Raw genomic sequence first — 17,091 nt, forward strand, 5'->3', positions numbered from 1 at the left:
TATACCAACAACAACAACCTGAGAAATACATCAACATATAAATATCAATAACAAGACACCGTATAACAACAACAAGTTACAACTACTTCACGACGAGCGACAAGCTGCTATTGGAATCCGTATAACCCATATCGCCCCTTATAGACTTCATACATTAACTTAACAGTATCATTAACATGATAATAAAGTCATTCATCAATGATTCCATCCTTACACCATATATTTATAATAAAGGAAATAATCCTCAACTCCAACTATCTTCAATTAGTAACTTTATTCACTAGTTCATGTCTACTCCATCCATTTAACTTAATCAACATCAAAATAACCTTAAGCACATGCAATAACACAATACAAATACCTCCTACAGTAACTTCAAGTCGAAATCCAAGTTATATCCAGCTTATAACAACCCTCAATGGCAATACAACACCATAGAAGTGACTAAAGCTAATCCAAGTATTATCTTGTAGTTTAGCATCCTAAAAACTTAACCAACATACAAGCAAGCTTAAGCACAATTAGTAGGATGTTATACTCACCTTATCCAGTAGCAAAAACTTGGAATTTCATCCAAACACAGCCCACAACAATCCTCAATGACAACACAACCTCAAAGAGTTGTTGTTCTTCACTAGAACTAAGTTTTAATGTTGAAATAGGGTGTAATCACTTCGAATGCTTGTGTTATCTATTTAGAAGGGTTAGGAAAAGTTTGGAGACGAATTTGAGTTGAAAATAAGTTAAAAATAGGTGTTCAAAATTGTTTATAAAGTGGAGTGGGCCGACCACCGCCTAAGTGGGTCCCATTTGGAGCTGCTTGCGCGATCTCGCAAAAATGCGAATATCTCGCTACTCCGATGTCGTATCGGAGAACGTTTGAATGAGTTAAAAACTACACTTGTAGATATTCAATTTGGTAGGTATATCAGCTCATTATTCCAATTATATTTGGAGAAAAAATCAGCTACATTTGACCTAATTTTCAGCAAATTTATGAATGTAACTTGTGATGACCTTTGCCAACTCTTGTTCCACAACTTGCTTGCCTTTAAAATATAGAAAATGACTATCATACGACTAAAATAGCTCATAGCATAACCACCTTATCATGTTAAGAACCCTAGTCATACCCCAAAGTACATGTTATAACATTCTAAACTTGTCGACTTTCGACGAAACTTATTTTCTTCAATTGGTTTAGCTTCTAAGCTTTCCAACCCTCTTGGTACTCTTTATTCATGATATTAAATATTTGTAACCTCCAATGTAACATGATTAACTTACTTTATTTTATTCCAAATACAATCTCATTTCCAAGCTTACATCAATGGCACGTACTCTCACGTATGAAAACGTGGGGTGTAACATCATTCCCCCCTTTGGAACATATGTCCTTGAATGTTGACTGATGCGCTTATCAGTTTCATAAACTATAGCTCTTACGAATACTTTAATGCTCTTCTTGCCATCTAGGCAACTGTTTTGTGAATAAATTCAAACGCCGAGACATTCCCCCATTTAGGCCTATTTCTCATGCCATGACATGTGGTCAGAATTCTTCCAATCTTGTAACTGTTGCTACCTTATGTCATGCAGTATGTATGACTCTGTCCTTGTATGAGTGCCTTGAGACTCTTGTCCTTTTTTTCCTCCATCTTTTAGCCAATCTCTAAGACTCACTTTATGAACATATACAGAACTATGACAAGCTGTCCCTCTAGGCAACTATAGGTGTACTAAAGTTCTTCGCTTGGTACTTTTTTGCACTTACAACTATTGATATATCTTGTTTCATAGCCTCAGATATCTATCCTTATGGCTTTGCTGCATCTAGGCAGGTCAAACTATACCATAACTCTTACTTTTGTTTTATTATTATCGAGGCCTGTTACCCAACTCCAGGTTATTCTCTCGTTGCTTATCCTACATGTATAAATCTAAGTCCATTAATGCTTCCTCATTAATGTACATCTTAAGAATGACATCCTAATCTCATCACATACTTTGGAACTTTTATCCATCTAGTGTTGATTCACCTTAATGTTCATCTATAATCCATCACTGATAACTTGCAACCTCTTATGTAACACACTGTCACTAGGGCTCACATCTCATCGGGGAACATCTGAAGTGATTTTCCTGATCTTAATAACCGTATTTCATAGCATCCCAACACGATTCATTTTATGTGGGGTATTATAATCCCATGCAATTCATGAAATACCTTTCTCGTTAAATCGTTACTCAATCAAAGGCCTAAGCGTTATCCTCTTATCTATCATAATTACACCCTTATTCTACCACCAGGGCAACATTTCATCTATTCTAATTTCTCCTAGTCTTAGACTCCTCTGAGTTCATTCAGGATATACCGAGTTTTCTACAACTTATGGAAATTATCAGCTCTCTTGTTTTGATGGGCTTAATCCCAAAGACTTACCTATTCTTGTCACCATCTCACTCACCTTTTATTATCCTTACTCTTATCTGTCTAAACCTTGTCTCTCTATGACACTTTATCTTGCGACCTACGCATATCTATTTATATTACTCGCAACCTTCCTTTAACTTGCTAATCACCATAGATTTCATTTCGTGCCTTCTTAGTTTTCTTTAATTGTTAGCAATTACTTTTTCTGGTCGTTCTGCCACTTGTTGCATGAATACTTGGCTTATCTTATTTCTCATGAATACTTGAATTTCCTGTAACTCATGTGATCTCAAATATTACTTTTGTATTTTACTTCCCCCTCATTAGCCACGATAGATGCCACTTCTAATGGAGCATATATACAATATTGTACTGAGACTGTTGTTACAAGATAACTTCTTCTTCAAGTTACTATGCTTAGGTTGAAGCCTTCTCCCTTATTTCCTCATCTAGTCTTTCGTGGTAGTACTTAGGGGAGATCCTCTAACTCTTGTAAAGCAACAAGATTATTACACCGTATACCCGAAGAAATTTTTGATGTTCTCACTCGCCTATAATTATCCTTAGTTACTTACTCCGCGCCCTTGTGCTTGTAGGGTTACTTCTGAAATGAAATTTTTGACTGTCTCCCTAGTGGCACTCTCTTTTATTTCTGTAACACTTATACTGTACCTTTAACTACCCAACTCCTACCTGAATATTTCTCAAGGATCATGATGTCCTATCTGCGAGACTGAATTCATTATGTTGGGGTTCACTACATTTATCTTTTCTGATCTGCTAATTTGTCTATATTCTCTTGTCTAGCCATAACTAGGCTCTTCCTCCATCAATACTAACTACACGTTGGTCCATTCTCATAACTGTATTTTATGTAATGTCTCTTGGGTTATGTCCTTTGTCTCAACTTACCTCTCGCATAGCCTCTTTATATGTCAAGGGTTCGTTCGTACTTATTTATCAATAACATCCTGGGCGGGAAACCTTACTTCCTCTCCCCGGCATCGTGCTTGCATAATGTTCTAGAGTTGTATCATATCTGTAGGATCTGAATAAATGCAACCTCATCCCTTTTGCTTTTTCTTCTTTACCACATTCTTCCTTTACTATTCCATAGTTACCTAAACCACATATCTCTGACTTAATACCATATCACACCATCTTCCCCCCTTTTAGGGAGTACTAACATTTAATGCTATGAAGATTTACCAATAAATGTTTTACCTCTTTATCTTTGGTGTCTTTTCGCATCTTCACGGACTCTTACTTGCCTTGGGGTAACCCTTTTGTACCAGCGATAATTGAATTTCTTACACACGAAGGTGAAACCCAGTGTAACTGGCACACTTAGTCCCTTAAGATTAACTCTACTCACAGTGCTTGCTTTAGGGAAGCATCTTCCTGAATGACGTTTAAAGGTTATCTTTTGTTGCCCATTCTATTATTGTCGGAACGCGATCTTTGAAATTATCACAATGTCGACTATTATCAATCCTCCGATCCCTAATTCATGTTCGATTTTATCTTGTTTACTAGACCATACTAATTTCTATTACTATAGGGGGTCTAACTTTGCCTTCTCGTAATCACGTTAGACTTACCAACTCATTTCTTGAAATGAGGATACGACCTTTGGCCTTTACTCTATTATTGTCTCAAGGCCTGTCACCTCTTGTCTTTTCCTTTATTTGACTATAGACTCTATCATTGTGTCATATTTTGATTTACTGTTATCACCTATTTATCACATCTTACTCATAATACTTTATTTACTCTCTTCTTATTCTCCTGCTAATACTTCTGTTTATCACCTTATTCTGAAAACTTCAACAAAACATTATTTGGCTTTTAGCTCCCCTTGCTCCATCCACTGGCTCTTCGGGTCACCTAACATTCTCTCTTTACTAGGGACGAGAGCCATACAAAGGTAAATATTTATCGCTTCTAGGATTCCAATGCCAATCTTCTAAATTTTTCCAGACATTCTAGTATTCATATCTAAATGTACTATTCTAGATTGCACCATCGGGGTATCTCACAAGGAGAACAATTACCACATTTGCAATATCTTTTGGAAATGTTAGCTAATGATAATAATCCATCTACCATTTTAGGTTACTCTAACCCCAACTAGATCTTGCTAACCTCTTCTTCTTTTAAACTATATCTGTCAACCCTCGTAGGGCATAACCGAGATGGGTGTGGCCAATTGTACATACCTCTGTTACTCTTGAAGGTAACTCAAAATGCTTATATTTCTCTACCTGAATTGCAAATGCTGACGATCTTCATTAGTTGGGTACCTCGTACTCTTTTTCAAGATGCTTCTTTTACTTATTGAAACTTGTATCCACCTCCTGATTCTCTCATCTCTCTTTGTCATATGGGTGGATAGATATTCATGACTTGGGGCTCCTTATCAAGAAGATCACACATCTTAGTACACACATAATTTGCTGAAAACCTTACATTTACTCATCATAAGAATGATGCAAAATCGAGTTCCTCTAACTTAGCTCTTCCAGAGCCACATTCAATCTCTTACCAACTATCTTTGTGGATGTAGGTATCGTTGTATTACAATTTAGGATTTTGAATTCTTACAACTGAGCTCTACCACACAATCTAGAATAAGAAGAAAGAGTGACAGTCCTAAATGCCCTATAGCCTCTTGATTATATGTGTGGTGCACAATACACCCATAAACAAGACTTTACTAGACACGACTTGTGAAAGAACTACTCTGATACCACTTTTGTCACGACCCAAATCGGAGGGCTATGATAGGCACCCCTGACATTACTCAACTGAGTACCAACGTAACATATCTTTCTTATCACACCATCATGGGTAAATGGTCCAGAAGGGCCATCATGAGATAACAAGAATAAAACATAAGGGACTGCTAGACATAGGGTGACCCCAACATGATATATAAACTTATACATGTGACATACATGCCTATAAGGTAGACATGATTATTTGTATACTCAAAACATAGGTCGACAAGGCCATACAAGTATCCATATACATGAAATCTGTCTACAAGGCTCTAAGAGTACATAAACATCATAAAGGTCGGGACAAGGCCCCCCATAACAATTAATACATGTCCAAATCATACTGACCAAATAGGCAACTCCGGAGCAAGTGGAGTGTACCAACACCTTCCGCTGAGCTGATAGCCTACTAGGAGGACTGTCAACCTGTCTATCGGGACATGCAAGCATGAAACGAAGCATCCCCAGGAAAATGGGATGTCAGTACGAATAAAGTACCGAGTATGTAAGGCAGGAAAGCATAAATAAGAACAGTAGTGTAAAGAGAGATATAAGAGATACAACATGTAGAATTTGAGTGCCTCTGAGGGCTACTAACATGAAATTCATGATATATATATATATATATATATATATATATATATACATAAACTTTTAAAAATATATGCCTCTATGGGCATCATCATCATCATATCGTACCCGGCCTCGAAGAGGACTCAGTAAAAACGTACTCGACCATCATAAGGCTCGGTAGAATTGTACCCAGCCACGTGTAGCTCGGTAAAACCCAACTAACCAGTGGTTGCACAATAGATGCCGTACCTAGCCGACTATAGCGCGACTTCGTAGAGTAAAATAGATACTATATATAATGCATGCTAGACTCATGGAATCATCATTCTAAACCTTTTGGAGTGACTTAAGGTCGTTTCACCTTTGATTAACATTATGGACATCCATACCCTCGATATGAACCTCACTAGGATTCAAGGATCATACACACTTTCTTAGAATAATTTTATAAGGAAAGAACAACATGGACAACCTTAGTTTCTAGGAGTAGATCCGTTATGAAATAACGTATTCATTTAACTTTAGATCATGCCAAAAGAAAGAAGAAAGTGAATTAACATACCATAAGCCCGTTGAGTCCTTAATACCTTCCAAGCAACTCTTCAAACAAGACAACTCAATCTATCATAGTATAAGGAGATTCAAAATCAGTGCTGAGCAAAGGCTAAGTCTGTAACTTAAGCTAGTAGCTCATTTACGTAAATTCGAGCAGCATCTCCCCAGTAACAAGGGCCTCCTCCAATACCATATACCAACAACAACAACCAAATAAATACATCAACATATAAATATCAATAACAAGACACCGTATAACAACAACAAGTCACAACTACTTCAGGACGAGCGACAAGCTGCGATTGGAATCCGTATAACCCATGTCACCCCTTATAGACTTCATACATTAACTTAACAGTATAATTAACATGATAATAATGTCATTAATCAATGATTCCATCCTTACACCATATATTAATAATAAATGAAACAATCTTCAACTCCAACTATCTTCAATTAGTAACTTTATTCACTAGTTCATGTCTACTCCATCCATTTAACTTAATCAACATCAAAATAAACTTACACACATGCAAGAACACAATACACATACCTCCTACAGTAACTTCAAGCCGAAATCCAAGTTATATTCATCTTACAACTACCCTCAATGGCAATACAACACCATAGAAGTGACTTAAGCTAATCCATCTATTATCTTGTAGTTTATGATCCTAAAAACTTAACCAACATACAAGAAAGCTTAAGCACAATTAGTAGGCTGTTATAATCACCTTATCCAGTAGCAACAACTTGGAATTTCATCCAAACACAGCCCACAACAATCCTCAATGACAACACAACCTCAAAGAGGTGTTGTTCTTCACTAGAACTAAGTTTTAATGTTGAAATATGGTGTAATCACTTTGGAATCACTTCAAACCCTTGTGGTATCTGTTTATAAGGGTTAGGAGAAGTTGGGAGACGAAGTTGAGTTGAAAATAAGTTAAAAATAGGCGTCCAAATCGTTTATAAAGTGAAGTAGGTCGACCACTGCCTAAGTGGGTCCCATTCAGAGCTGCTTGCGCGGCCTCGCAAAAACTCGAATATCTCTCTACTTCGATGTCGTATCGGCAAACAGTTTAAAGCATAAGAAACTGGACTTGTAGATCTTCAATTTAGTAGGTAGATCACCTCATAATTACAACTATTTTTGGAGGAAAGTTCAGCTACATTTGACCTAAATTTCAGCAAATTTATGAATGTAACTTGTGATGACCTTTGTCAACTCTTGTTCCACAACTTGATTACCTTCAAAACGTAGCAAATGACTATCATGCTGTCACACCCCAAAAAACGAGGAGTGCGACCGGCACTTAACCAAGTAAACTTGACTGAGCAAGCCTATTAGGTTTCATTCTACCCAAACCAATCCATGAATAAGGAGGAGATGGACTCCATTAATCATACTTTGTACATATATCATTTATGACTTCCATTTCATTTCCATTAGCAAATTCATTCATAATTTTTAAAAATATTACAAGTTTTATACATCTTTGCCAAATATCAATATTTCTAATTCAATTCCCCATTACCAACTCCACCCACAACCTGTCTACGGAGCCTCTAAGTACAACTGAAGAATAATATGGAAATGATGGCAACAAGGCTCCGGCTATACCTCAAAATACAAAGTACATGATAAACAGATGAAACAGGACCCTGAAATGAGGTGGGGCTCACCAAGTCAGTTTAAAGGAAGATGCATCACTAGCTGCGACCAACACTGCATGCTATGGAAACACCTACATCCATTTAAAGATGTAGCGCCCCCGACAAAAGAGACGTTAGTGCTGTCGAATAGCACTATTATGTATAACTAAACACCATCTCAATAGAAAGAACTATCATACAAGAACAAAGAAATCATAAACACCATCTCAATAGAAAGAACTATCATACAAGGACAAAGAAATCATAAGGACTCAACAAAAGCTTTAAACAATCACCACATAATCAAATAAAAGGGATCACATAGCTTTCACATAATTTCCATACCTCTAGGTTGGGGCATTTCAAAACTTTGGATCATCGTTCACAATAATTCACAACGCCACTGTTCATAATACCATTGTTTACAATATGCACATCAAAACCAACTCTCAATTTCAATCAAAATTTCCGTGCCAATATATATACATATTCCATCGTGAATCTTAGCACGGAGTCCGATCTCGGCCCGATAGGCTAGGCCGTCTTATTTGGGATATTTACCTCGATCACAATTTAATTGTCACTTTCCAATCTCAATATCAGCATAATACCACCATGTGTGCGGTATGGCGTCTGATCACGTCTCGATCGGCTAGGCCGTCTTACCAAGACATTTTTCCTTTTCCATCAATCATCTCATTTCAATATTTATTTCACATATCAATTCATCGGCACTTGGGGCCACAATCATTACATCATACTTGGCACTTGGACGTATTTCATAATTCGAGTTCTTTTCACATATTTCACATCAATATCAATCTCAACAACAAGCCATTCAATTCAAGAGGTCAAGTACACATGAGAGGAAACATGAATCATGGTCATATAGAATATTTCAGAAATAACACACCTCAAGTTCATTAACAGTGGAACTTCAAACACAAGGGTTCTTCCAAAAAGCAGGGGACACACCAAACCATAATAGAAACACACATCAAGTCATAAACAAGCAATTACACCAATAATTCTTGAATTACTCCATTTCAATCACGACAATAGACAATTTAAACATTGGTGTATGTAACAACTCGGATCACATTGGAGGTACTTATAAGACAAATCATTATCTCAAACAACCACTTATGGGCATAAATTGAGTACAAAGCCTTTAGGCCACTTTATTGTTGAAGAGGCTCATTTCATAATCTATTTCATATTTTCTCATGTCATAGGCATCACCAGGCACAATTATGGCACGTTGGCCATACTCTATTTCTCAAAGTCATTTGATTTATTTCAAACATCTTTATATATAGAGGATTTCACATAGTTTGGAATAACAATCTCAATTTCAATCTTGATTTAAGGTCTAGGCATTTCAATACATGATTCATATTCTCCGAACCTTTTAAATCATCAAGAATAGTACATCGCTCATATTGAGACACACCTTTCACGTATATGAAGTTGCAACACCAATTCATGTGGAATTAACAATCAATATATCAGCCCAACTTTATTCTTACCGCATTTACACAAACAGCAATGGAGCTCAATTTCTAAAAAGAGGGGGTTTTAGCCATACATACCTCAATAGAGCTTTCCTTAAATTCCTACAAAATTTCGGGACTCTTAGAAACTTCAATCTATTTTGGAAATATAATAATCTGAACCAAAATTAGGAAGATGATCATAATTCTAGCTCATTTGAGCATTTTATCAAACACTATATGTGCGTTAAATCTTTATGGTCCTTTTATAGAGGATTTCATCAACCCACAACCTATACTTTACCATTTTTAGCTCAAAAATGTTCCTACACCTTTTGACAACACATGCAAGCAAGATAACAACTCCAATACCCACAAACTTTCTTGATAAATACCCATCTTTAGCTACAATTCGAAATTAAGGGTTAGGGTGAAGAATCTTACCTCAAGGATGAAAACCTAGTGTGTTTTTCCTTGTTAATCTTTCATGATTTGAGCAAGAACTAAAGAAAAAATTGATGAGGGACACTTTACCACTCTAGGGCACTCTCTCCCTCTAGGGCACTCTCTCACTATAAAAATATCTAATTTTAGCTAAAGAAATGATCCATTGCATTTATTTGGCAAAATGAGGTCATTTTATAACAAAAGCCCAATTTTTTCACAGCCGCGCCGCGTGGGACGCCGCATGGGGTCACCGCAGTTGTAAAAAATGTTCTTAGAAAACGTTTTTGAATGCTCTCTGTACCTCCCCATAGGCGCGCCACATGGGGCGCCGTGGTAGTGTAAAATTCTCCGCTGCTTTTGGTAATTTGGTCATAACTTCTGGTAGGGGTGTCCAAATGACGAACGGTTTTAAGTGTTGGAAACTAGACTCAAAGTCCTTTAATTTGATAGTTTACCACATAAAACCTTTTATATATTTAGATATGCTCGTCCAAAGTGTGGACTTGTGCAAACTCATTTGGAATTTTAGCCTAGTATGAAATGTTCTAACCTAACTTAGACTTTGGCCTCCCATTAGACCCCAAATTACTTATTATAAGACTTATACACTTATTTACCACATCCAATTGATGCCCATCATGTTAATAGCACATAAAATATTATAATTAGCCTACATGGCACCTCGAAATCCTAAATTACTTAGCAACTATTTCCAGGGCCTTATACATACGACTAAAATAACTCATATCATAACCTCCTTATCATGTTAAGAATCCTAGTATCACCCCAAAGTACATATTATAACATTCCAAACTTGTCGACTTTCGACAAAACTTATTTTCTTCAATTGGTTTAGCTTCTAAGCTTTCCAACCCTCTTGGTACTCATTATTCATGATATTAATTATTTGTAACCTCCAAGTTAACATGATTAACTTACTTTATTTTCTTCCAAATAGAATCTCATTTCCAAGATTACATCAATGGCTTACGACATACTCTCACGTATGAAAACGTGGGGTGTAACAATAATTTAGATGAATCGGTGACTGTGATGCGTTTTAGAGACATTGCAACCTCCTTGCTTTAGAATTTTGAGGGTCCTCCTCAAAATTCTGCCCCAGTTTAAGCGCATACTTCTGACAACATATTCCTTGGTTGTTCTATACATGACGAAGTCGGACGAACTCACGATCTTGCCCCAGTTTATGATCATGGGGAAAATAAAGATTTTATTAAGATATGACCGAACCCATAGGGATGCCTACGTATCCCCTCTTAAACGGGAATCAGGTCAAGCGTAGTTCAGTTACATCAAATGAAAAATGTAAACAATCTTAAACATAGTATCTCTTGACTGCGTCTGAATTGATAGGTTTTGGTCAAATCTCTTCGTCCATTTCTGCAAGTATAAGTTCTCCTCCAGTTAGTAATCAATGAACCATGTAGGGACCTTGTCAGTTGGGTAAGAACTTCCCTTTGGCTTCATCCTAATGTGGGAAGATTGGCTTTAGAACCAATTGCCCCAGTGTGAATTGCCTTGGTCTGACCTTTTTGTTGAAAGCTCTTGCCATTCTGTTATGGTAGAGTTGATCGTGACATACCACATTCATTCTCTTCCCATCACTAAGAGCTAGTTGTTCATATCTACTTTGTACCCATTCTGCATCGTTGAGCTCAACTTCTTGTATGATTCTTAGAGATGGGATTTCTAATTCGGCAGGAATAAACGCTTCAGTACCATAAACCAGTAGGTAAGGAGTTTCCCCAGTTGATATGCAAACTATGGTACGATATCCAAGAAAAGCAAATGGTAGCTTCTCGTGCCATTGTTTGTAATTGTCCACAATTTTCCTCAATATTTTCTTGATTCTTGTTGGCGGCTTCTATAGCTCCGTTCATTTGCGGCCTTTATGCTATGGAATTCTTATGCTTGGTCTTGAACGTTTCACACATGGCCTTCAACAAATCATTGTTGATATTGGCAACATTGTCAGTGATGATTGACTTTAGTACTCTAAATCGACAAGCAATACGGTCTCAACAAAATACGCTATGACCTTCTTAGTTATAGCCTTATAAGATGTGGCTTCAACCCATTTTATGAAGTATTCTATGGCCACTAGAATGAATCTATGCCTATTTGAAGCAGCGGGTTCAATTGGGCCGATGACATCTATACCCCAAGGGGAGAAAGGCCAGGGTGAACTTGTTGTGTTGAGTTCATTGGGTGGTATTCGTATCATGTCAACATGTATCTAGTATTGGTGACACTTCTGAACATATTTGATGCAGTCTGTTTCCGTAGTCATCCAGAAATACCCTGCTCTTAGTATCTTCTTGGCTAAGGTGAAACCATTCATGTGTAGTCCGCATGTTCCAGCATGTATTTCTTCGAGTAATCTGGGTGCCTCCTTGGCATCGACACACCGTAGTAATCCCAAGTCTGGAGTCCTTCTGTACAGAATTCCCCCGCTTTGAAAGAATGGTTGGCTAATCTTCAAAGTGTGTGCTTCTGAGTATGGGTAGCAGCCTCTGGGTATTCTCCCTTTTCCAGGTATTTCTTGATGTCATGGAACCATGGATTCCCATCAATCTCTTCTTCAACATGAGCATAATAAGCCGACTGCTTATGGATTCCTATTGGGATAGGATCAATGAAGTTCTTATCTAGGTGTTGTATCATGGAGGACAAAGTGGCAAACACATCTGCAAACTCATTCTGAATCCTTGGAACATGTTTGAACTCTATCTTTGTGAACCTCTTGATCAGTTCTTTTACACAGTGCAAATATGGCAATATTTTAGTGTTCTTCGTAGCCCATTCCCTTAGAACCTGGTGCACCAAAAGATCTGAATCTCCAATTACCAGTAGCTTCTGGACGTTCATGTCAATAGCCAATCTAAGCCCCAAGATGCAAGCCTCATATTCTGCCATATTGTTGGTGCATGGAAACCTGAGTTTTGCGGAAATCAGATAGAGTTGGCCGGTCTTTGATACTAAAACAACTCAGATACCCATTCCTTTAAAGTTTTTTGCTCCTTCGAAGAAAATTCTCCAATCATCATATGCCTCGGTGATATCTTCTCCTACAAATGATACCTCTTCATCGGAAAATACATTTTCAATGGTTCGTATTCTCTGTCTACGGGATTTTTGCCAGATGATTTGCCAACGCTTGCCCTTTGACTGCTTTCTGAGTTACATAGACGATGTCGAACTCGCTCAATAATATCTGCCACTTTGCTAACTTACCCATGGGCATGTGTTTCTGAAAGATGTATTTTAGCGGGTCCAACCTTTGATATGAGATATGTGGTATATGCACAAAAGTAATGCCTCAACTTATGAGCTATCCATGTCAAAACAAAACAGGCACGTTCTAGAAAAGAGTACCGGGCTTCGTAAAACATGAATTTCTTGCTTAGATGATATATTGCGTGTTCCTTTCTTCTAGTTTCATCATGTTGTCCCAGAATGTAACCAAAGGCTCTGTCCAATACGGACAAATAAAGTAGTAGAGGTCTTCCTGTTTCTGGTGGGACTAGAACGTGTGGTTTAGATAAATACTCCTTGATTTTGTCGAAGGCTTTCTCGCATTCTTCAGTCCAGCTTGTTGCATCATCTTTTCTCCATATCATGAAGATCAACTCGCATATCACGATTGATAGTGCTACGAAGCGACTAATGTAATTAAGACACCCTAAAAAGCCCATCACATCTTTCTTATTTATCGGAGGTGGAAAGTTCTGGATAGCTTTGACTTTTGATGGGTTTAACTCAATCCCTCGGCGACTAGCGATGAATACTAAAAATTTTCTAGCAGGGACTCTGAAGGCACACTTTACAGGATTCAGTTTCAGATTGTACCTTCAAAGCCGATCGAAGAATTTCTTCAGGTCTATCATGTGATCTGTACTCCTTTTAGATGTGATGATAATGTCATCCACGTGCACCTCTATTTCCTTATGTATCATGTAGTGTAAAATGGTTGTCATGGATCTCATGTAGGTGGCTCCAGTGTTCTTTAGACAAAAATGACATCATTTTGTAATATTATATCCCCCACGGTGTGATGAAGGTTGTTTTCTCAGCATCCTCTTCATCCGTCCTGATCTGATGGTATCTTGCGAAGCAATCCACAAAGGATTGGAGTTCATGCTTGGCACAATTGTCAATCATTATGTGTATGTTAGGCAACGGGAAATCATCTTTTGGACTTGCTCTGTTTAGATCTCGGTAATCAACACATACTCTAACTTTCCCATCTTTCTTTGGAACTAGCACAATGTTGGCCAACCAAGTCGGGTATTCGACCACTCTAAGAACCTTGGCTTTGTTTTGCTTGGTGACCTCCTCTTTTATCTTCAAACCCATATCCGACTTGAACTTTCTGAGCTTCCGCTTTACTGGTGGACACATAGGATCAGTGGGTAGCTTGTGAGCTACTATGGATGTTCTCAAACCAGTCATATCGTCGTAGGACCATGCAAAGATATCTTCATACTATTTTAGGAATCTAATGTATTCTTACTTCTCTAACAGTGATAGGTGAATGCTTATGCGTGTTTCCTTAACCTTTTTGGAATCCCCTAAGTTAACTACCTCAGATTCCTCCAAATTAGACTTTGGTTTGTTTTCAAAGTTTTCCACTTCTCTGACGATTTCCTCAGGTATTATATCATCTTCCAGATCCTCTGAATCACTATCTTTATGTTGCATTGTCTCATTACATGTCACAGTCATAGGTTCATCGTGATATTTAATAATAATGTTGTAATTAAAATGTGAAAATAATAATAAATACGAAAAGTAGTAATACGTTAATAAAATCTTAAAAACGTCAACAAGTGCAGTTCGATGACTCAAGAAATTATTTCAAAATAAAATACTGAAAATGTCTCAAATACTCAAAACTATTTTTTAAAAGTAATTCATGCTAATTTGCCATGCTATCCATGAACTCGACATGACCGGGAGGTGCAACAGTTTAGTTCTTGAGAACAACTCCTTTCTCTACGGTCTGAATGGTAAGGTCTTCCTCCGCCTACTCCTCCTCCTCAACTATTGTACTGCAGTCCATATCTTCTTCATTTAGAAACAACTTCCTCATGGCAGCTAAGACTTCATCTTCCTCAGATCCTCACATCATATTAGCTTGATGGAACGTCTGGTGCAGAAGTGGTACCGATTGTTCCAATGGATAATAAGGGCCACACCATGGTGGCGACCAATTTTGGTATTCTTGCTAAGTATATTCATATTTGAGCCCAAAGATTGTGCCATGATGCTGCGGTTGTACGGGTTTGGTGATGCCTTGAAGGTTATTGCCGAGACCTTTGCCAGGTTCATACCCTATCCATATCAATATGCTTTCTATCTTGTTGCTCCACCATCGGTTTTTTTCAATTGCGTTGACTCACTTAATGCGATGATATGTTTCTCCACCTAGATTCTTTCTATTTTCGATGAGTGGAACAGTCTGATTGGTGTAGATAGGGTTACTTCCATTTCCATGAATAATCACCTCCTGATGATTACATTCAAACTTCACAGCCTGATGCAGGGTTGAAGCCACTGCTCTGGTAGCATGTATCTATGGTCGTCTTAACAATAGGTTGTGGGTAGCAGATATATCCAGCACTTGGAACTCGACATCAAACCAGATTAGGCCCATCTCTAGGCTGAGGTTGATTTCTCCGATGGTGGCTCTTTGAGATCCATCAAATGCCTTCACATTCATGCTTCCCATCCGTATCTCGTGCAGGCATGTACCTAATCTCTTGGGAGTAGTCAGTGGGCATATGTTGAGACTTGAACCCCTATCTATCAGGACCCTAGCGATGAACGTATCCTCAAATTGCACCGTGACGTGTAGTTCCCTATTGTGACTTAGTCTGTTTGGTGGTAATTCATCCTCATGAAAGGTGATTTTATGGCTCTCCAATACCTGCCCGAACATATTAGCCATCTCCCCATTGGTGATGTTGGTGGGTACATAAGCTTCACTTAGCACTTCAATCAAGGGATTCCTGTGGGTGTCAGAGTTTTGCAGTAGTGACAAGATTGATATCTGAGCGGGAGTTTTGTTCAAATGATCAACAATAGAGTATTCTCTTGCTTGTACTTTTCTCCAAAGGTCATCAGTGCCAGTCTCGATAACAAGCAGCTTAGATTTAGCTTACTTACTTGTTCCTCCTAGGTTCTCAAGTGTATAAACTCTACCAGTTTTAGTCATGCCTTGTGCCGCACCTGTTTGCTCCATTTTTGCTTTTCCCTTTCTCCTTGCTTCTGTAGCATGTTCCCATGAGATGGCATCGGACTTGTAAGATGGTGCGCATGTACCATCACAGTGAAATGTGTAGTTACCTCGACTTCAAACGGTGCTTGGGTTTGTACCACAATAGGTGTGAGGGTGACTAGAGACTTTTTAGGATCATCTCCCTCTCGATTGAGTTCGATTGACCCCTCCATATCCAATTTCTAGTAAGTCTATATCACATTCACTCCCTCATCTCTGTGATCCGGGAGAGGATTATTATGAACATTTTGTGCAACTTCCTTTACCTGTATGACCTTAGTGTTGATCAGTGTCTAAATCTTGTCTTTCACTGTGCGACAATCATAAATGTTATGACCCTTCATGATTGAATGATAGACACATGTTTTGTTGGGATTAATCCACCGGGAAGAATTATCCATAGCAACGACATGAATGGGAGTGAGATAACCAGCTACCTTCACTCTCTCGTATAGTTGATCTATGGGTTCAGAAATTGGGGTGTATTGTCTAGGTGGACCACGGTCGAAGTTTGGTCGTGGTTTTTGGTAGTTTTGGCGAGTGGGTGATGGTGAAGGATAATATGTAGGTTGAATATTATAGGCATGGTAGGTGGTAGCAGGGTGTTGGTATCTGGGGGGTGAAAGTTGGTATATGGGTGTAGGTTTTTGGAATATAGGTGGAGGTTTTTGGTATGTGAGAGGAGACTTAGGACCTCGGGCTACCATTATGGCACCTACGTCTTTCTTCTTCGAAATACCTCCCGATTGCAAAGCCTTATTTGTGGCCTGTAGTGCCTCGAAATATGTCACCATCCCATTCTTAATCCATTCTTCTATTCTTTCTCCTAGCTTGATGATGTTGGAGAATTTG

Source organism: Nicotiana tabacum, chromosome 1 (assembly GCF_000715075.1).
Source record: "Nicotiana tabacum cultivar K326 chromosome 1, ASM71507v2, whole genome shotgun sequence".
NCBI classification, from domain to species: Eukaryota; Viridiplantae; Streptophyta; class Magnoliopsida; order Solanales; family Solanaceae; genus Nicotiana; species Nicotiana tabacum.